This window comes from Zophobas morio, unplaced genomic scaffold, assembly GCF_036711695.1.
Source record: "Zophobas morio isolate AGI-343-1 ecotype UQ-CSIRO unplaced genomic scaffold, CSIRO_AGI_Zmor_V1 ptg000002l, whole genome shotgun sequence".
Classification (NCBI taxonomy): Eukaryota; Metazoa; Arthropoda; class Insecta; order Coleoptera; family Tenebrionidae; genus Zophobas; species Zophobas morio.
The window spans coordinates 19,732,492-19,752,913 of record NW_026972107.1 but is presented as its reverse complement, the minus strand read 5'-3'; the positions used below and the strand labels follow the sequence as shown (position 1 = coordinate 19,752,913).

General features: G+C 34.5%; 1 long non-coding RNA gene across 1 annotated transcript in view; it reads left to right on the top strand.

The window, feature by feature from the left end:
• Nucleotides 1-1,058: 1,058 nt before the first annotated feature.
• LOC135129973 (uncharacterized) overlaps nt 1,059-20,422 on the top strand; it is a 35,370-nt gene continuing 16,006 nt past the window's right edge. The window contains exons 1-2 of the long non-coding RNA XR_010280656.1: nt 1,059-1,227; nt 1,285-3,218. This is a non-coding gene — a long non-coding RNA (uncharacterized LOC135129973). The remainder of the gene's footprint in view (nt 1,228-1,284; nt 3,219-20,422) is intronic.

Genomic DNA, 20,422 nt, shown 5'->3' with positions numbered 1-20,422 from the left:
TTGCAATTCTATATTTACGAACAGGTGTATTATGTAGGATTTACGATTCATTTTTCCTCGAGAATGATTGGTAATTAAAAAAAAGACAACGAACATTTTTTTAAGGAGCAGGTAATTAAAATTAGTAACAAACATAAAATTATTATTAAAGTCGATTTATTATTTTTATTACTAAAGTTTAATGATTTATTGGGAAAATAGTTCAAAATCAGTTATGAGTAATTTTTAATTAACAAAGTAACGTGTTTTATTGTATCCGGTTAGTTGTGAATGACTCTAGATTGTAGTGGCATTACGTAATATAACAAAAGACTTTTCTAGTGTGATTAACTTCAATGAAATAGTTGTGATTATTGTAGGTGTTAGTTGGTGTAAATTATCCCACACAGATCGTTAACATTAAGTGAATTTTATAACCACTTTGTCCAAAAATGTTTGCGGTTCATTTTCTGCTGTCGTTGCCACAGTTTCAAAACCATCATAATCGACATTTCATCTTTCTTTACTACTACTAAAAGTTCCGGTTTTGAAACAGTGAATGTTAAAATTATAAGTGGGTTTAATCGTTAAATTAACATAAACTGATCTAACGGGAATTTGGATAGCGCTGGTACCAAATTGACTAAAGAAATGCCAAAATTTCTGAAATGTCTGTAGGTACCTTTTTCAAGGCTACAAATTATGGTGAAACTTGGCATTTCGTTGGCAAATTTAGTGCTTACTCGGTCTAAATTTCCTTTAATAAAATTTATTATAGATGGATTTATGTGGGTGGTGAAGATTATAACAACAAGATTTATTAAATTGGATGAGACACGTACATATTTATGACCAGTCTTGCTTATATAAAGTAAAGATTCTGTGAAGAGATTTATGACGAGTTAGCTACATATTTCGTGATTGCAGTTGACTGTGCTTCAGAGAACGTATGTCAGTCCCTATTTCTCTTTGTCAAAAATTTAAATGTAAACGTTAACACCTTGACAACTTAATGACTTTTTACACAATCGTATCGATCAAGTATAAAAATAGTGGACAGGGACTTTTTTTTTAAGTTTTTTATTTCTGAAAGGCCCCAATAAGCTGCTGAGGATTATAATAGTTAAAATTTAAGACGTTTGCCTGCTTTTGGTTTGCTTGTTCGAAAAGGTTAAGGGTTTTGGGAATCGGGTGTCGTTGACCATTGTAATGTAACCTAAATGGAGTGTTGGTCACTTACATGCCACGGTTAGTTTGCTCCATGTAACAGGTATAAAGGATTATAAGGGTTTTCATTGTCTACAGATACCCAGAATAGGGTACCGCACGCCGAATTAGAGAACAAGCCGACCAGATTGCAGCCATACTGAAGCTAACCGCCTCCAATGGGAAGTCCGAAAAGCACTGTTGGATCTCAGGAACTAACAGTGGGAACAAAAACTCTAGTCCCTTAACACAGAGGACCAATTGACGTGGAAAATGGCCAAAGCCCTGAGAAGCGACAGAGCCCACTACCATTGATTCATAGCACGAACAACGGGATCGTCTTAACCGAAGAGGACAAAGCCGCCGCCTTCACTCACAGTCTGGAGATCCAGGGCCAGATGAACATCGGTCCTGATGCAGACGACGAACACATGGACCTCATCGAAGAAACCGTCGAAGATCTCCGTGAGGAAGAACCCTGACGACACGAAGTGATCAGACCAATTCCGACCAAGGCCGAGCAATCATCCAAAACCTTAAGCCGAGGATTCCGAAAAAAGCACTGAAAAACCTCTCCGACGAGGTCATCATCGCCTTGGTAGGTATTATAAATGTTATGTTCAAATTTCGTTTTTTTTTCCAGGTAGATGGAAACAGGCCAATGTCATCTTCAATCCGAAACCCGGAAAAAATCAATCCTTTCCCCAAAGTCATCGTTCCATCCGTGTTCTATCGTCGCTGGGGAAAATCGCTGGAAGGGTCATAGGGAGACGGCTTGCCGAGATCGTGACCGAAATAGGCATTCTTCCCGACAAGTAAGTAGTTCTCGGCTTTGGACACCACCATTTCACCCCCGACCAACTTCTTCGGGTAGTAGAATTCGCAGCAAAGTCATTTAAATGGAAGCAATTCACAGGCGCAGTGTTTCTTGATGTAGCCAAACCTTTCGACAGTGTCTGGCATGAAGGACTTCTTTACAAGCTCCACCTTGCCCTCACGTTTCGTGCCCACATAGGCCACGCTCTATCAGCAGAAAATCCAATAAGCGCTGGAGTCTGTCAGGGATCAGCACACTCTTTCCTGCTGTATGCGATTTTCACCCCCCGAACTAGTCTCGCGAGCTATACAGACCACACCGCCATCCTTGTGCGCACCAGATCGGCGCACAATGTGACCAACTACTTACAGGTTGTTCTGTTGGCTCATCACAATCAATTCCGATAAAAGCTGTTCAGATAGATCATTTCCTGGGAGGACAAAACAAAATATCTAGATGTCTTCATTCACACAAAGCTCAGCTATATTCCTCAGATTGACTTCATTGTAGCCAAGAGGAACGGAATCAAAGGCGTTCTGGCGCCATTAATCGGCAAAATGTAGATTAAGAACAAAGTGCTTCTCTATCAAATATTCATTGGCCCCACCATGTCTTATGCCTCAGTAGCCTGGAGCTACTAGCCTTCCAAAATTCATTTTCGTCCTCCTGACAAAAATTCTCCAACAAGCTCTCAGGGCTCTCTGGTTAGTTAGGAACAAGCAGATTCTTCTGGAGGCCAACATTCCGAAGTTAAAACAATTTCTGCACGAAACTGCACTTCGCACCTTCAAGAAAGCTGAAGAACACCCCAATCCCTTGGTCTGAGAAGCCGTTGACTACGAGTTCGTCGAGGAAGCCTCCGAAGACGCAAGCGCTACTTGACGACAAAATCGGTGTGTGATCCACCCACTGCTCCCACCAACCGGCCATCCCCGGCTACACCTTAAAGGCAGGTAAGTATATCTAATGTCAGCGCATAGCGCACATTTTTTCAGTTTGAGATCTTTGCACCGACCATCAGAGAAAGATCGTAAGATTATTACCTATGATGGGGGGAAACTTCCTAGGCGAATCAATAGCTCAACTGAACTGCAGTGGCACAGCAGTTCTGTGATCACTCAGAAGTCAGGACCCAGGTGAAGAGGACAACAAAGTTCTGGTACCTGCGCACAAGATGGATACCGAGCTCTTGCATTACAGTTCCATGAGTTTCAGAGTAAGTCTACAGGGATAAAAAAATCAGCAGCTCTATTTTTGTAAAAAGTGTTTATCGCAGATTTTGAAAAAAATAAAACATTTTTCAACAAATTGTTTAGTTTTTAGTAGATGAACCTATTGGTGAAAAATTTAAAAACAGTAAAAATATTTGTCAAGATGTATAGGAGAACCTTAACTCCGGTCCAGGTCAGGTGTTCACTAATTCGACACTTTTGGATTAGGAAGCGATATACCTTAATAGTATATTAAGTATTAAGAACGGTAAGGGGTGTTTACTGATCGAAGACAAAAGTTTGGAGACGGAGCGAAGCGACGTCTCATAAAAAAAATCTTGAATGCGTGATTACTTACCGTTCAGCTGAACAGTAAGTAATTTGCTTACCGTTCTCCTCTTGGTTGTTAGTCGTAGCAACCCGTAAACTGAACTTACTGCTATGGAAACCTGTACGGTAAATGATCGAAAAATCAATGGTCGTACAAAAAATTTATTTTATCTACAACTGCTTTATAAAGGCCTTATTACACAACTCATTCGGAACTGTTTGAGTTGAGTAATAAACCCTCTTATTCCACTAGTGGTGTAATAGAAAGATTACACCACTAGTGGTGTAATGAAGGTCTCCACTTCTTAGTTGAATTTTATTAACATGTAAATTACAACAAATTACATTGATTAATTCTTAACTTATTTGTTATACACGTCGATAATACATTCCTTACGATTACTGATATTAATACCAGATGAAATGAAATTATTTGTATCTTTGTCCATAAAGCTTAGGTTTTGTTAACAAAATGTTTGTTACAGCTCCAGTATTTAAGATTTCTCTTCTAACAATGCTTGAATCTCGGTTGTAGCTACTGGCCGTACTTGTTCTGGCTCCAGGATCACCTCCAAGAATATCAGAAGCGGTCTTTTTCTTGTTTTCAATCGAAGTGTCGATATAACCTTCAGTACCTTCACATACAGCCCAAAGGCTGCTGCATTTATAACTTTTCGACAAATCTTCAAAAAATGGCAACAGCACCTTCTATCTTGCTTCATGATTTATTTTCTTGGATGCACACCAGTCAGTGAACCGTTTTTCGTATTTAGTTTTTGATTTATCAGGGAACAATGAAGACACTAGGTTTGTAGCAGCTTCTTCTGTTTCGAAAGGCAAGCTTTCTGCTTCAGAATCACTCATTTCTCGATTGAACAACATTTTTTTTCTAAAAACTGACGCGTTGTTTACAACAAATTTGAGCGGTTGTCATAACACTGCAAAAATTCTCATGATTCTTGATTTTTAATTAATAAAAAAATTTAATCGGCTTGTTTTCTTTTTCATTTTTGGGCAGTTGTAGATAAAGTTTTGTATTTCATACGTGGGCTAGAGCATATTACAGCAACTCGTGTGATTACAGATGACTCGGTCTAACGACCTCGTCTTCTGCAATCTTCACACTCGTAGTGCTGTAATAATGGCTCTATCCCACTAATAAGATAAATAACTATTAATAGTTGTTTATTTAAACAATATTAAGATTCATGGAGCTAAAAATGCGTTTTTTTTTAATATTGCAACATTTTTTGCTATACAAAATTCTACCGTTGCGTAACTTGTTTATTTACCTACTTATTACATGTATACCCTCTGACTTATTTAGTTTCACGTTTGTTTCTATTTACATGGATTTTAAAACTGAACTTTAAAAAGGCACAGCTAAAATTTATACAAAGTTTACAATAGGTGGTTTCATCAGTTTGGACCGGAGTTAAGGTGAGGGATCAAGGTACTCCAGGTACAGTATAACCAAAGCTCTTGTGCGGAGTCTGCCTCAGGCGTCTATTGACTTTCACAAATTTTTACGACGGCTTAACCACCCACCGTTGTAAACTTGTTTATAGTAAACCAAGAGCTATAAGGTTATATGGCCATCATAAAATCATTCAATTTTATCGAAGTTAAGTTGTTTACAATAGAAAAGGTTTTAGAGTCGTAAATAACGTGTCCACTGCAGCTCGACCGGCTCTTGTGGTTTCGTTCAGGGGCGGCTTTCACTAAATATCAAAATCCACCACACCACTATTTCTTTACTACCTGCAGCCGCTGAGGGTTCCGAAATAACCACTCGTTTTGAAAGCCGGCCCTGTTAAATATGAGCAAGAAATGTTTAGAAGATGATTTATTGCCAACCGGTAAGCTTAGTGCGAACCACACAAAGGGGGTATTTATTTGCGGTCAACTACTTTTATGATGGCCATATAACCTTATAGCTCTTGGTTCACTATACTTACCCCGACTTCTTTTTTGAGTGATACAGGACCGTACTTGAATTTAACAGAAGTGTTAACGTGCAGTGCAATCATTACCCAAACATAAAAAACACACACTTATCATTCAGTCATCTGGACTGCGGCAAGTTTACAAGGGTCTTTAGTTAAGTCCTCATAAAAATGAGTGGAAGTCAATACACGCCTGAGGCAGACCCCGCACAAGAGTGTTGGTTCACCTATACCACTGTAACGAGATACTTGGACTGGAGTTGATGATCGACTGCAAATATGTCAATAACCACTTGCCGACATTACATTTGTTAATTCACGATGTACTTTAATCAAAGTAAAATTGAGATAAAAACTTAGTGTTAGGTATTTCAATAACAAAATGTTCGTAATTATCCGGCGTTTAAAAGAATCCGCACAGGATTCGACAATTATCCGTCAGTTGGCAACTCTGACTAGGACGGGCAACAACTATTTATGGTATTAACCCTTCAAATTATATGCAAGTCTTTCCGACCGCTGCGCCCAATTTTCCTTACCTCTCAGGTAGTTTGAACGCAACGGTCCGGTGGGATTAGGACCATCTGCAAATTTTTCCAATAGGGGGTGCACCTGACCCATCGCAAGTAATCAGGCCTGTAAATTATCATTACCATAATCCAAAGCGGTTTATTGGTGCCTTCCAATAAAACAGAAAGGCAATGTTCACTATTTGGGCGAACCGACTATAAATTATTAGCGCCATAATCTTAAAGGATTAACGGAAGGGTTCGATGAAGATAATTTAATTATCGTGTATGAAACTAACAATGTCCAGAAAGTGTTTCGTCTCCTTCTTAAGTCAATAAAATATGCCAAAATAAGACAAAACGGCGTGTCTAATTTCATCCTTACGCTAACACTTACTATAACGTATTTTGCCGTCTAAAAAAGTGACAATGTAGAGAATATTGTTGCTTTTCCGGGAATAATTATTCTTTTTTAGTTATTGTGGACTAAAACAAAATTAACTAGCGCATTTTTCTAAGTATAGGCAACCCAACATACTCTTTCGTCAATGATCCCCTTGATTTATGAGGGGGAGGTCCACTATTGAGAAATTAATGTATTTTAAAATCGCTGCCCAGAATGTATGCAAATGAGGTGGCCCTTGCTATCGATGTATTATAGTGTTTGTACACATACCGTGGTGGAAAGTGTTTCGTGCCTTCTTTTTCCACGAGGTTTCTATACTATTTTATACACAATTGTTTAACTAGCGAAAATGAAACAAAAATGTCCTAATTTAAAACGTAATACGAGTACTAACTCAGTTTACATTGAAATTAAAGGTTGGAAAGTGAACACGGTTAAAAAATTAATTCGCGAAAAATTGCTCATCGTTGGCCGATTGTGAATAAATAAGCTTTTCTGCGAACGCAAACTGGTTTTTCCTCTTTTGTTTTTGTTATGCAGTGTATTACTTAACACTGTTTATCACTTTAAAGTATTATTATCGTCTTTTTTTTCAATTTTGTATTGTTGCATTGTTGTCTTAGGTAATTGTTGAAGTACACGTTGCCTTTATACGTAATTTTTACTGGAAAAATATAGTCTAGAAGCATGCGATAATAATGCGACAGGACATTACTGTGCATACAATGCACCATAATGTGTGTAATTATTCACCTTTATCAACGTTTGTTGTGCATGTAAGCCATGACAATAAATAAACATTTTAAAGATGCTTACAAACAACTGTTTATATGTACTTTCTGAATAAATATTACATATTTATTATGGTTGGGTCGACGGGCACATAGCTAAAACAGATTTCTGAAAATAAAAGTAGTTTTCTTGGACAGCTAGACAGACTTTCAGTAAGACGATTCTTCCTGATTATGTGTTTATTGAAAACATATTTATCTTATTTTAAAACTCCAACATTTTCTTAGGAGAGGTTAGGAATCTAATAGCTGATTAATTTATTATTATTGTAGTTGAAAATGTTTCTAGGAAGACTGGCACTTTACTTTTATACAGTTGTCACAATTTCTTGTTTTGCTGAATTCTGTTTTCACTTTTTATCTTTTTCGCCCTTTTTTTTAAAAAGTGTATTGCTCTATACCCTTTGCAATGCCAAAGAATTATAATAAAAGCATCTGATACTAGACTTCGTCTTTAAAGATACATTCTAAAACGAACCCTAAAATATTTAAATTTAATAGAAAAGATAAGGGTAGCTTTTACTAATAATAATAATAATATGATATATAATAATGCTAAATAAAAATAATTGTCTCATAAGTACTGCTGGTAATATTAGTTAGCAAAAGTATAAAAATAAAATTAACAATATACTCGTATGTGTTAGAACATGTTCAAGATCTCGTGGTCTCCGAGTTTATGGTGCACGTAAGACCAAACTCTGTCCTGACACAGTTGACACTTTTCATTAGCGACTTTTAACCCGTACTTTGTCCAGTTTTTTCGTGTTATTTTATTTCACCTGCACTTTCTTTCGTTGCTGAATAAAATCTGTTTTTTTGAAGACAACTCTATTCGAAATTATGCTTTAGTAAGTAATTAGAAGCGTTATTAAATTTTTTCTAACTCAGATTTTTGTGGACGTGTTGTGGACGAAAAGTAAAATGAGTAAGAAAATCATTTGTAAAGTAATGTATAAATTTAAAAACATTCAAAAACGAAAACCATCGATGACAACAGTTTTTAAACCTGTGAAGCAAGATAGGTACATTCGACGGAAAAAATGTCACCATGTTGCCGCATTGTGAGAAAAAGGGGGTTTTACTGGCGAAAGAGAAAATACAAAAGGTCCATTTTGATGAAAGAACAGATGTTAGAGCCAAACGAACTTGTTTTTTGCGGCATAATAACAAGTAATCATATCTTCACACTTAACGCAGCAGTCCCTATGAATGATATGATCGATGTCATAATTGTCTAAGGCACCAATAGGAAAAGGACAACGCCTAATCGTGCACTGTGGTGGTGAAAAAGGATTTGTGTCCAATGCGCTGCTTATGTTTAAATTTGGATGCAAATCAGGAAATTATTATGACGACATGAACCACCACAACTACATGAAGTGGGTTGAAGATAAATTACTGTCAAATTCTGTTGTTGTGATCGACAATAATGCATCTGATCACAACGTAGAAATCGATCACGCTCCGAATTCTGCAAGAAGAAAGCAGATATAGGTACAGTGATTGAACCAACGTGGAATATTTTTTGGAGGAGAGCAAACAAAGCCCAAGCTGTATGAGAACAGCAGGCATTCGGATCTTCGTTTACCTCCATACAAGAGTCTTACAATATTTTTAATATCATTTCTTTTGTAAAAAGAAATTTGTTTGAAGGTTGTTTTGACATAACTTGTTCCGCTCCAGAAAAACAAGGAAACATATACACTAGTTTCAAAAAATTATTCGAGTACCAGTTATGTTAATGAAACACTTAAACAATAGCACATGCTTACCAAGTATATCATACAATATGCTATAAAAATGCTCAAAAGCTTGGTTAGATGATGTCATCAATTGTTTGGGGGGACAAACAAATATATTTTTAAAACTTTACCATGCATTTATAGTGCTCCAACTGCTGGTTCGTTTTTATGACCTTATCCTATTGTAAAGAAGTTAAGTGTTCCACAATAGCCCTCTGCCGTAAGTAATCCAGCGGTCATAAACCGTCAAGGGACCAACTGTCTACGGGTACAGGTGAACTCGGCACCAAGCCTAATCCGTCATAAAATAAACACGCCAATTCGGCACCAGGAATTTCAGGTAATTTTAAAAACTACCCTTTGACGATAGGCCAACTCGACACCAACCACCCACTACAGGTAGTTCATGAATGAACCGGTAGTAGCAGCTTATGTATATATATATAGTGAACCAAGAGTTATAAGGTTATATGGCCATCATAAAATCATCCCATTGTGTCGAAGTTAAGTTGTTTGCAATAGAAAAGGCTTTAGGGTCGTAAATAACGTGTCCACTGCAGCTCGACCGGCTCTTGTGTTTCGTTCAGGGGCGGCTTTCACTAAATATGAAAATCCACCACTCCACTATTTCTTTACTACCTGCAGCCGCTGAGGGTTCCGAAATAACCACTCGCTTTGAAAGCCGGCCCTGTTAAATATGAGCAAGAAATGTTTAGAAGATGATTTATTGCCAACCGGTAAGCTTAGTGCGAACCACACAAAGGGGGTATTTATTTGCGGTCAACTACTTTTATGATGGCCATATAACCTTATAGGTCTTGGTTCACTATATATATATATATATATATATATAATTCAATCTATACACATCCCAGCAGTGATAAAAACACGTAGGGTTCGACAAGCCGAATTGTTTTTAGAAGAAAAACTGCATCTTAACAGACTACGAATTCGTCAAACTCGTATCGCATAGATACAAAATTTGTAATTATTAATAATAAAATAAATCATTGTATCTAAGTATTTTGCATTTAATAAAAAGTATTTCCTCTAGTTTTCAATTATTGCACAGGCCTACAACAAAAAACGTGTCTTAACTTTGACAGGCTGTTGGTCTACATTGATAACGGAAAAAAAATTGCAAACAATTCTAGCACGTTTAGATCCCCCCCCCCCCTCCACAAAAAAAGAATAAGTTCAATAAAATTCTAACTCTAAAAAAAGAGATATTGTTTAAATAACATAAAAATATGTTTTTTAACAGGAAATATTAGTACAATTCATTAAATTAAAACAATAGTTCCAAAATATCTTTTATTACTTAAAATCATATATAGGTAAATGAATTTACCTACATATACATAAATATAACAGTGTTTTTTTTTTTTTCAAAAAACTTTACGGAAATGAAACTAGACAATGGTATCACATTATAGAGTTTCAACAAAACAATGTTTATTAACAAGAATCCTCGAGTCATCGCGTAGATTTTTAAACGCTAATCACGAGAATAAGCTATTTAAAACATTTTATCACCTACAAATTTTAAAAAACCAAAAAATTAAGGAAACAAAGTTAAAAATAAAATCGGTCCTGTTAACAGAAAAATCACCTCATCCAATAAATTTTTGTATGCAGATTATGAAAAAAATCTATTACAGTATTTCTATAATATTCTTATACTACTTAAACATTTCAGTTTTAATCTTGTGTTACAAATAAACCTTACGTGAAAGCGACAAACAGATATCATAGACGTAATCAACGCTAAAAGAACTACCCAAGACAGCCATCAGAACAAAAGCAAATTTTTAAAAGTTAAATTTGCAGACTCGTGTTATTTATTTGCGATTTGACTAGAGGGAAGGTCACCCTTGTTATTTATCATACCTGCTGCTGTAGTGCCCAGTTAACCGATCTTTATTTGGGGCTCGGTGCCGAGTTGGCCTATCGTAACTACCCGCAAAATTTACCTGCGATTAGTTGGTGCCCAGTTGGCGTCCGCCCCTGTGTACACTACACAGGGCCGTATGCGCCCGTAAACCTTTAAGATGATTTATGGCACGGCTATTTACATTTTCAATAGAGTTCCTAATACTTGCGGTAATTGAGATTGCAGTGCCATAAAAACGAAGTCAGAGTTGGACCACTATACCACATCTGCAAGATTTCAAAGCATTCGGTTTTGCAAAATGTTGTTGTATAATTTAGATTTTTTTTTTCAAAAATCTGTAAGTTTCGTTTCATAAACTACACGTGCAGGACTATGTTATTTTGTACAATTATTTACAACCCATTCACTATGTGCAATTTTAAGGTGACATCATACTATTGTTGGCGGAGATGATTAGGCGCAGTTTCGTTAGTGTTTTAGCCTCTACATGTTATTCGTACTTAATACACATTCCTACATATAAAATTTGACAACAATCGGTCTGGTAGTTTAGGAGATTATCTGTCTAACAAAACTCCACACAGATGGCGGATAGATAGAAGAACAGACATACAGATAGACGGAAATGGGGACCCATTCTTTCGTACTCTTGGGGCCATTGAAGAAATTTAAAAGCAATTAGTCCCCCGACTGGACTCCCCCAAAAATAAAATTCGCAAAATCAAATCTTATACAATGTCTCGCAAAATCTGTTTGTATTGCATTCTAAGATCACTTTAAATGTGTACTAATAATATTTTATGACATCATTAGGATTATTTGATTAATACTACCGTATCGGATTTTCGCTTTAGGATCTTTGTAAACTTGTAAGCCATGTCGCGTGCCTACAGAATTTCCTGTGTTGCCCCAAGCAGACTGTCTCTGGCTGTCGTCCCTGTATAATTTATTGTTTTAGAATTTTGCGGGTTCCGTTCTTTGACTAAAGTTGTAAAATTTTATTAGTATAGATTTAAAGTGTTCTTACAATAGTGTACTTCATAAAGTTGTAAAATTTTATTAGTATAGATTGAAAGTGTTCTTACAATAGTGTACTTCAGGTGCAAGGGAAGTTCTATCGAAATAACCTCTAACTATTTTTTTTTGACGCCCACAGTGCCACTTCGTGTTAAAAAATATCAGAACTGTATCAGTTGCTAAATTTACACACATATCATTACATTATAATTTTTTTTAATGTTCGGTTTTATATATATTTAAATAATTTTACCATAATTTATTACAGTTAAATTAGGTCCAACATAACATAAGATAGCGACTTTTATCGCCAAATCTACTATATTCAACGCACACAAATGTTGGTTTCGTTGGCCTAGAACATACAGAATATTTTAAGCTGTCACGAAATAGACCTTTAAAATATGAGAATACCTATAGGGAACTGGTTTTTGGGGGAACGACCAAAAATGGAGATGTGCAATAATATATATTTACATCGGTGTCTTTTAAATATTTGGTAACTTTTGGACAGAAGAGGGTTTTGACCTATTTTACTGTATGCGTAATTACTGTTACACGATAAAAGCAGAATTTGGTGGTGTCATTTTTACTTTGTCTGATATATTAGTTACGTTCCTTTCTCTTATTAGAGCAAATGAAGAATTTGCCACACACTGAAAAGTAATATAAATATTACATTAACTAACCTTATCAGAATATCTAGGACAATAACACATGGTGAGACATTTGGTATACTTGTCATTATGTCATTAAATAAATGTTACAGTGAAATTAATAGTTTGAAAAATTATGGGCTAATACAACTTCTTAACAGTTGTCAACTGTATGGATAATCGAGATTTGTAATGTAATTATCAGTGTATGCATCGAAGTTCTCTAAGGCATACAACAGTGTCAAGTCGGTGGTATATATGGGGCAACTACGTTCTAATAAATGAATTGTCAGATTGTCCACTAAAGTCAGTAACGGTAAAAATGGTCCTTTGGAGAAAATTCTTATAGGAAAGTTCTAAATACTAATGTTGTCCTTATTAACCGATGACTGATGTCAGAATATTTAGATACATAGTGGATAAATGGTAGAGAAACATTTTTATACCAATTATAACGTAGTCGAAACTTCCGTGAATGTTAAAGTCCAAGGTTCAAATTTAATAAAAAACACCAATCAGTTTAAAAAAATGTTTGCCTTATTTCGTTTCACTGGGTCGAAAAAAGACAGCCTTTCACGGTGATTTAAAAAGTAACATAGTGTGTTACTGAACATAACAGATCTGTAAGTTAATATAAAAATCATAAAAAATCTTCATTATAAAAGCATTTGAAATTTTGACGTCGCGGAACATTTTTATATTTATACTTGAGGTTAATGTGACTCGAATTAACTATTATACTATAAATTAACTTTATTAGAAAGGTCACGTTTCTTACTGTAATTAAATGCTAAAATGCCTGCGTAGTAAAACTGACGACGCTTTTTATTTATTACGATTATCAGAAAATTAAGGTACTTATAAATTTTTACCAACTTACATCTAGTGTTAGCTACAGCTCACACGTTTGGTTTTTTATTTTCACTAATAAGAGTCAGCCACTTGGTGAAATTATGTGCCATCATAAACACAAAAATGTTTTTATTTACTCTTAAATATCATACGTGCTCTTAAAAAGGGCCACAAGAGACAATGTAGTAAGTACATGTAGCATGGCATATCTGCTCGAAACACATAGACAAATTCCTTGCGACAAAAAAGGAACTTGCGATCATGAAAACAGCAAAAAAATGGACGTCATTCACTAATGACACTTTAATTTATATAATTTCCATAAATAGGTAAAAAACGATGACGGAATTTCTGAAGTATGGCTAAATTGCTAGTGCACTCATTTTTTGATTACACGGTATTCGAGCAAAGGTTAACTACCACCACGTAAAGGTTTGTAGGTTTAGCAAAATAACACAGAGCTATTTAAGCTAGAATTGCTAGATTTGAATTTTTTAAAGCGCAATGTACCATTTTCACACACTTTCTTTAAGCTTTTACAAGCTACTATAAATTTTTTATCTTTTTAATCTTAGGAAGTATTCTGACATATAAAAGTTAAATAAGAATGAGTGGTATGTTTAAAAAAGGTGTGCAATTACATTAAAATAGGAACACCCCAGTGGGGAGGTCTGACAACCCTGTGATAGTTATTTATTATCATTGCTTTGCACGTATTTTTTCACTTGAAGTTTATTTTGAAAGGAAAACATTACTAGGATATGGTTTGCATCAGATGCTTTTTCATCTTCGGGAACTGAACTTAGATGGAGTGATACTAATCAATACTTTGTTCATTAATATTGTATGAAATTATTTTTATCTGGAAGCGCCTGGTATTTCTTTTAAAATTAGCTTGTAAATCTGTAGTAGCATAAAATGCTTCTTGAAAATTTAAACTACCGCTCAGCTTGTTGGTTTACTTGAAAAAAGTAGCCAAAAACAAAAATAAAAATATTGCAAAATTGAAAACAGAGTTTTTTAAAGACATTATCTTTTTTATATTTATTAGTTATTTCAGTATGTTTTTTAGATTTTAAATAAACTGAACATCTACAATAGTTTTGTATTTTTGATATTTTTTATTTGGACATCTGTATTGTAATAGCGTAAGTAATATATAATTTTTTTATAAAGATTCCTGTATATGTTAATTACCTGTTTCACGACCTTCTCTAGAGAAGGTCGTGCCTGTTTACAGAGAAGAAGTTTTATCGGGTTTCAACTGTATGCACTCCTTTTACTATTGGTCCATAGATGGCGCTGCATGTCTCCCACCAGTCCCACTAGCTTGAACACCCAATATTTAGTCATTAACGCATTTTGTTTTATCATAGGTAGAAAATATCATTCTATAATTTCTGTAATGGAAAAAAAAATCTGTATTTCTAACTAGGAGTATGTTTTTAAAAATGTCCGACTAATTTTGAACACATCAATGGGTGGACTTTTTATTATGTGTTTGTAACCTGTGTCGCAATTTTTCCCGTAGAAATTAGCAGCGACTGAATAATTAAATTACTCCGGTTGGTTAGGCATGTCGGTAGCACAATCGAAATTTCCAAATTTATTATCCTGAAAAGCCATGCATTTTTTGTGATTTAACAAGAGCACAGTTATAGTCGGACGCTTTGAAGCTCAACGCCTATGATTTAATCGTGACTAACTAATCAACCCATTGAAGAACAATCGTCATGGTTTTCATTCATCGCCCAACAACAGGTGATGGAGTCATCGAGATTAACTGTTACAATTCCGGGACTGTCGTCTTTGTCCCTGTTTGTTTGTTAATTCGGGTACGTGTGCAGTGATTAAATTCGCCGTCTCTTCTACCATAAAATTACTTTTTCAGTTTGTCCAAATGTAATTCGTTAAAATCGCTTCGTTAGTCTGCATAATTGAAGTTTAGTGTTGCTGTATTTGTTTTTCAAATTGCGATTAATAATTCACTGACAAACAGGAACAAATGACGGTTTCGTTAAATAATACAATTAGTTGGTTGTTATGTTTGCGAAAAATTACACGAACTGTTTTGGTAGACCGCTTCTTTTGCTAATTATGTTGCCTGCGTTAATTAGAGACTTCAGGTTTATGTTAAAAACTGTTCGTACAGCATCAAACTTGTTTATGTTGATTTTCTTTGGTTTTACTTGTTAGTCACATGATAGAGGTCTTTCTTTACACTACATTTAACTTCATCATTCCTTACATGAAGTTATTAAAACGATACGAGGTTTGACATCAGGGCCGCACTCAATTAAAATAAATTCCTTAATGTATTCCTGACTAGATATTACTAGAGATTATGAACTATTTAATAGATACATTACATGATTTGTATTAATTTTGTTTAAAACATAATTGCACATTATATTGCAGCATTGTGGTATCATTTTATTTACAATTTAATTACAGCTTTTTGCAAAACTGTCATAAATGGTGAATAAAAAAATATTACTAAAAAATAATAAGGTTTATTGACAATTTTACTATAAGCCAAAACTAGTGACATACCTAAGTCTTAAAGATCTACAATTTTTATTATTTTAATTAAATAGATGTAAAAACATTATTGCCATTGTTTTTAGATTAAAGGGGAAAGCTTTATTATTTGTTTATTTTTCAAAGCAGATTGGTCCAGATTTTCATTTTCGTAATGTTTTTTATCGAAAAGAGTTTTTCTGTATTTCATTATACTATACTTTTAAATTAAAAAAAAATATACGATTTTAACAATATTAAAAATTAAAATTAAAACTTGTTAATTATTTTTTTTAATTCGTCCACATTCGTCAGCGTTGTTGTGTTACGTTTTAATCTTAAAATACATAGAATAACATGGACAAAGCAAATTCCAAATAGTTTTATGGGTACTCTTAGGCCTTACTTATTAAATTATTGTCACTGCGTCTTTTTAAAATGTCAAGTTAAAATTCGTTATTATTACTAAATAGCTCCTAAACTGCTGGATCCGCCCCTGTCACGTCTGCCAAGAACACGGCATGTCGGCACATCTTAACTTGCTCACACATCCCATTAATTAAGTAATCGAAAAGTATCGGTTAATTTGCGATTTCATCGCATTCCACAGCCGACGTCATTATCATTAAACACGTTTCAAAATTTACCGTCCAAATTCCATCCTAGTTGTCATGGGGCGGTCCCAGGTTTGTGGCTTTTAGGGCTTAAAGACGGATAAATTTCTCTTTTCAGTTGTTATGCTTAAGCACACCCTCTTCACACAACAATTATCGTAGACCTCCTGGCGTTAGGAATATGCACAGCTACCTGTTTGGCCCCCCGGTGAAGGTTTCTAATCAACCATGAGATTGCAGAAGTAAATAACGTCTTGGAAGAAGCTTCTGTTTTAAATGATTTCGACAACATCTGGTTGCAGAAGACGATGCATGAAATCGTTGAGGATATTTATGAAAGTGTCACGGAATTCCTTTACTGTTCTCAACGTGATTTGTAACATGAAAAACTGCAACTGTTTTTTATGTTTTTTTCTTTGATGAGAAGTGTATGTTACGCTACTGGCGGACAGTCAGTTGTCAGATTTTGATGACTGACCATGTTGAACTTATAGTGGATGAGCACTAATAGTGAGCAATTCGACGAATTGCTACTTTCATGTTTTCTCCAGGTTTCTGTCTAACTGTCGTCTGTCGTCTGTGTCGATTTTTGTTAGATAAGATAATCTCCGAAATTTTTGGACCGATTGTCGCAAATTTTATACGTATTTTAGATGTATCGTGTAGATGGTCCAATGTCTAATCATTTCCACCAGCTGTTTAACGACGTCCGCTCATAATATTGTTTAATTAAAGTTATTTAAATTCTATGAAATAATATACTACTCTTGTATTTGGCGTTTATGAATCTACCTTGATTCTGTTTATTATTATTATTATATTTTTTACTGTTTAATCTGTCTTGTTCCTTAGATACATAATACGATCTTCCATTACCACTGTGGTATAATCAACTTCACAGACGGGAATTTTTTGCATCAAAGACCCTATTTTCCACAAAATTTAAGAATTGTTGTGAGTGAGACCTTATTTAGAATTGATTTTTATCCAGAATGACTCAAAAAAATTATGAACGAAGCAATTTATTTTATTGATTAAATAGAGAATGGCTTACCAAACTTTGCAGAAAATTTGAGAATAATTGTAGTACTGTTCATATTTACATTCAACCTGTCCAAACTGATGTGTTTTGATCTTACCAAAATTTACGACCTGTTACACGTTGCTGAACCTCTGCCGCATCGTTTGAACACAAACCACACCTAAGTTGTTATTACCTAATGATTTTTTTTCTGTAAGGGTGCCCAAATAGGGAAAACTGACTTTCTAATCAGGATTATCGTAGTGATGATTTACAGCACTTGCCTGCTTTTGGGTATCTTGTCGGAAAAGATGAAAGATTTTAGGAATCCGGCGTCGTTAACCATTCAGCCTAAAATGTGTTTGTTGGAATTATATTCAATTTCAATGTTTTTCCAAATTCTGTAGTTATCACTTGGTTGTCAGTTAAATCTTAAAGTTTACCCAACTACATTTTTATCTGTCTACAGTATTTTTGATTTTAATAAATAAATCAGTGCACTTGAATTCGTGTTGAGTTTTTACCTTGGACATTCAGATTTTTGGAAAAAAAAGTCAAAATTGTGTAACAACATTTTACAATTTAACTTGTAAAACCGTTAAATTGTAAAACTGAATACTTTGAATTATTGCGTTTTAAAGTTATCGTAAGATTGGTAAATCGTTAATCAAAATGTATCCTTTTACTCCTCTGAAAAAACTGATGATGTGATCTCAAAATTTTGCCTGTTAAATCGTGTCTAAAATATGGAAAATATTATGATTTATCAATGTTTATATTTTTTAGAATTGCTTATACAGGGTGACTCAAAAAATGAGACAGTCAAGTACAGTCCCAAAATACAGGTTTTTACTAAAATATGAATATTTTTTAAACCTTATACGAGTACATTATACCTACTCAATTTTGCCGATGTCACAAAACGCATACTTTTATTTATCTATCCAAAGGATGTTGTCCCACAGATATTAAACATAATCCCACTGTGATTTAATTGTCCAGAATGGCAATGAAGTATACTGAAATAAATCCAGTTTAAAAAAAGTATATAGATAATGCCAATCACAGTGTAAGAAAAAAAGTCCAGCAAAGGGTCGAACACGCTTAATTATCTGAACTAGAAGTGGTTGTTGAATGCCACTCTTATATTACTATTAAACGTTGCTATAGAATTTAAATTTGTTGTGCAAAATCTGGATGCGTTGGGTAAAATCTCAAGGCGAATTCATAAACCATAAATACAAGAGTATGTTATATTACAAAATTTAAATAACATTTAGGTACTACGCAAAATTTTAAGATGACGTTATGAAATTTTACGATTTAGCCTTTACATGGTATTCCCACCATTAAAATAAAATTTGATAATAATCGGTACTGTAGTTCCCGAGATTATCTGTCCAATAAAAATCGGCATAGACGACAGACGACAGGCGATAGACAGAGACGAAAACGGAGACCTCCTTTTTCGTACTCTAGGGATCATGAAACGTCGAGAAAAGACGAAAGTAGCTATTCGTCGGATGAAATCTGTTGTACAATACTTCCTTAGCTTACGCTCGGGAAGTAAAAATATAAAGTAGAACAACTTGGCGATATTGCAACGAAATTTTAAAGTTACAATGTGTTTGTAATTCCCAAGAAAAAAAAAATTTGATTGTAAAAATGAAACCGTATATAAAATATGTAGTTGTGTATCAACGCCATAAAGAAGAACTTTTTCGGCCGATCTGAAGAGGCCGAAAGAGTTCTCTTTGGCTGTGCTACAGACGTTTTTTAGGCGACCATACGAAAAAAAAGCGATAAGTGTGTTAAAAAAAAGTAATTTTGACTTTTCAGTAAGAAAAAGTGATACTTCAGCGACGTGGTTGGAGATGTAAAACTACTAGATTTGTAATGGTTGCTTAAAAACATCTTTTCTTACAGACGAGAAAATACTTTAATTAAAAAAAAAAAAAAAACAATAAAAATATCCAACAAGTGCTAAACGTATGAATCATTTCTAGACATTCTGTAGAGTTATTTATTTTAGAACATTCTCTCAACAACTGTAAAAATAAGAGTCTATTACTAAAACACAAGCAAAGTTTCATCTCAAAGCAGATTTTTAATAAACGATTATTATATAATATTTTTTGAGAAAATCAAATTACATTTTTGAAGAGGATGAATAAAGAAAATTTCGTTAATTTTTGGCAGTCATGGTTAATTAGTGTTCTACCAAGATTTAAAAAGGTGCATTATAAAATGTGATCCCGCAAACGTATTTTTAGGCAGCCGTTACAAATCTAGTCGATTTAGGTCCCAAATCACGTTTATGAAGCGTCACTTTTTTGTACTGAAATGACAGAATTACTGTTTTGGACTGACTTATCAATTTTTTGTACTCACATGTCGAAAATTTACTCTTGCGTCCTTGACTTTGTTTTTATGTCCAATATTTTTTTAAATGAAAAAAAAAAACTCCACATTTACTGAATATCGTTATGAAACACGGCGGGCACCCCAAAATTACAACGTGTACAAACACACTGGACATAGCAAAATAGTAATTTTCAATATTTAAAAAATGATCCGGGAATTTGTGTCATAATTATCAAAACTAACTTTTTTATCTCGTTCCGTTTGTATAAAATGTATCAAAACTTGCATCTAAAGATGTGTCTTGGATATTTGATACGTTGCTGAAGTGCTGATAAAAGCGGAGACCAAATCGTGCCTCATTTAGACGTTTTGTTTACACCGTTGCCATGGAAGCCGTGTGTCTAGTCGCTGTATTCAGCTGGATTCGGTTCTGCTAGAACAGTGACCATTAGCAGTAACTCAGGATTTCATATTCATTCTGCGCGAATGAAATTGTTTGATTTTAAATAAAAACAATTTATTCAGTTGAGTATTTAATAAAAAA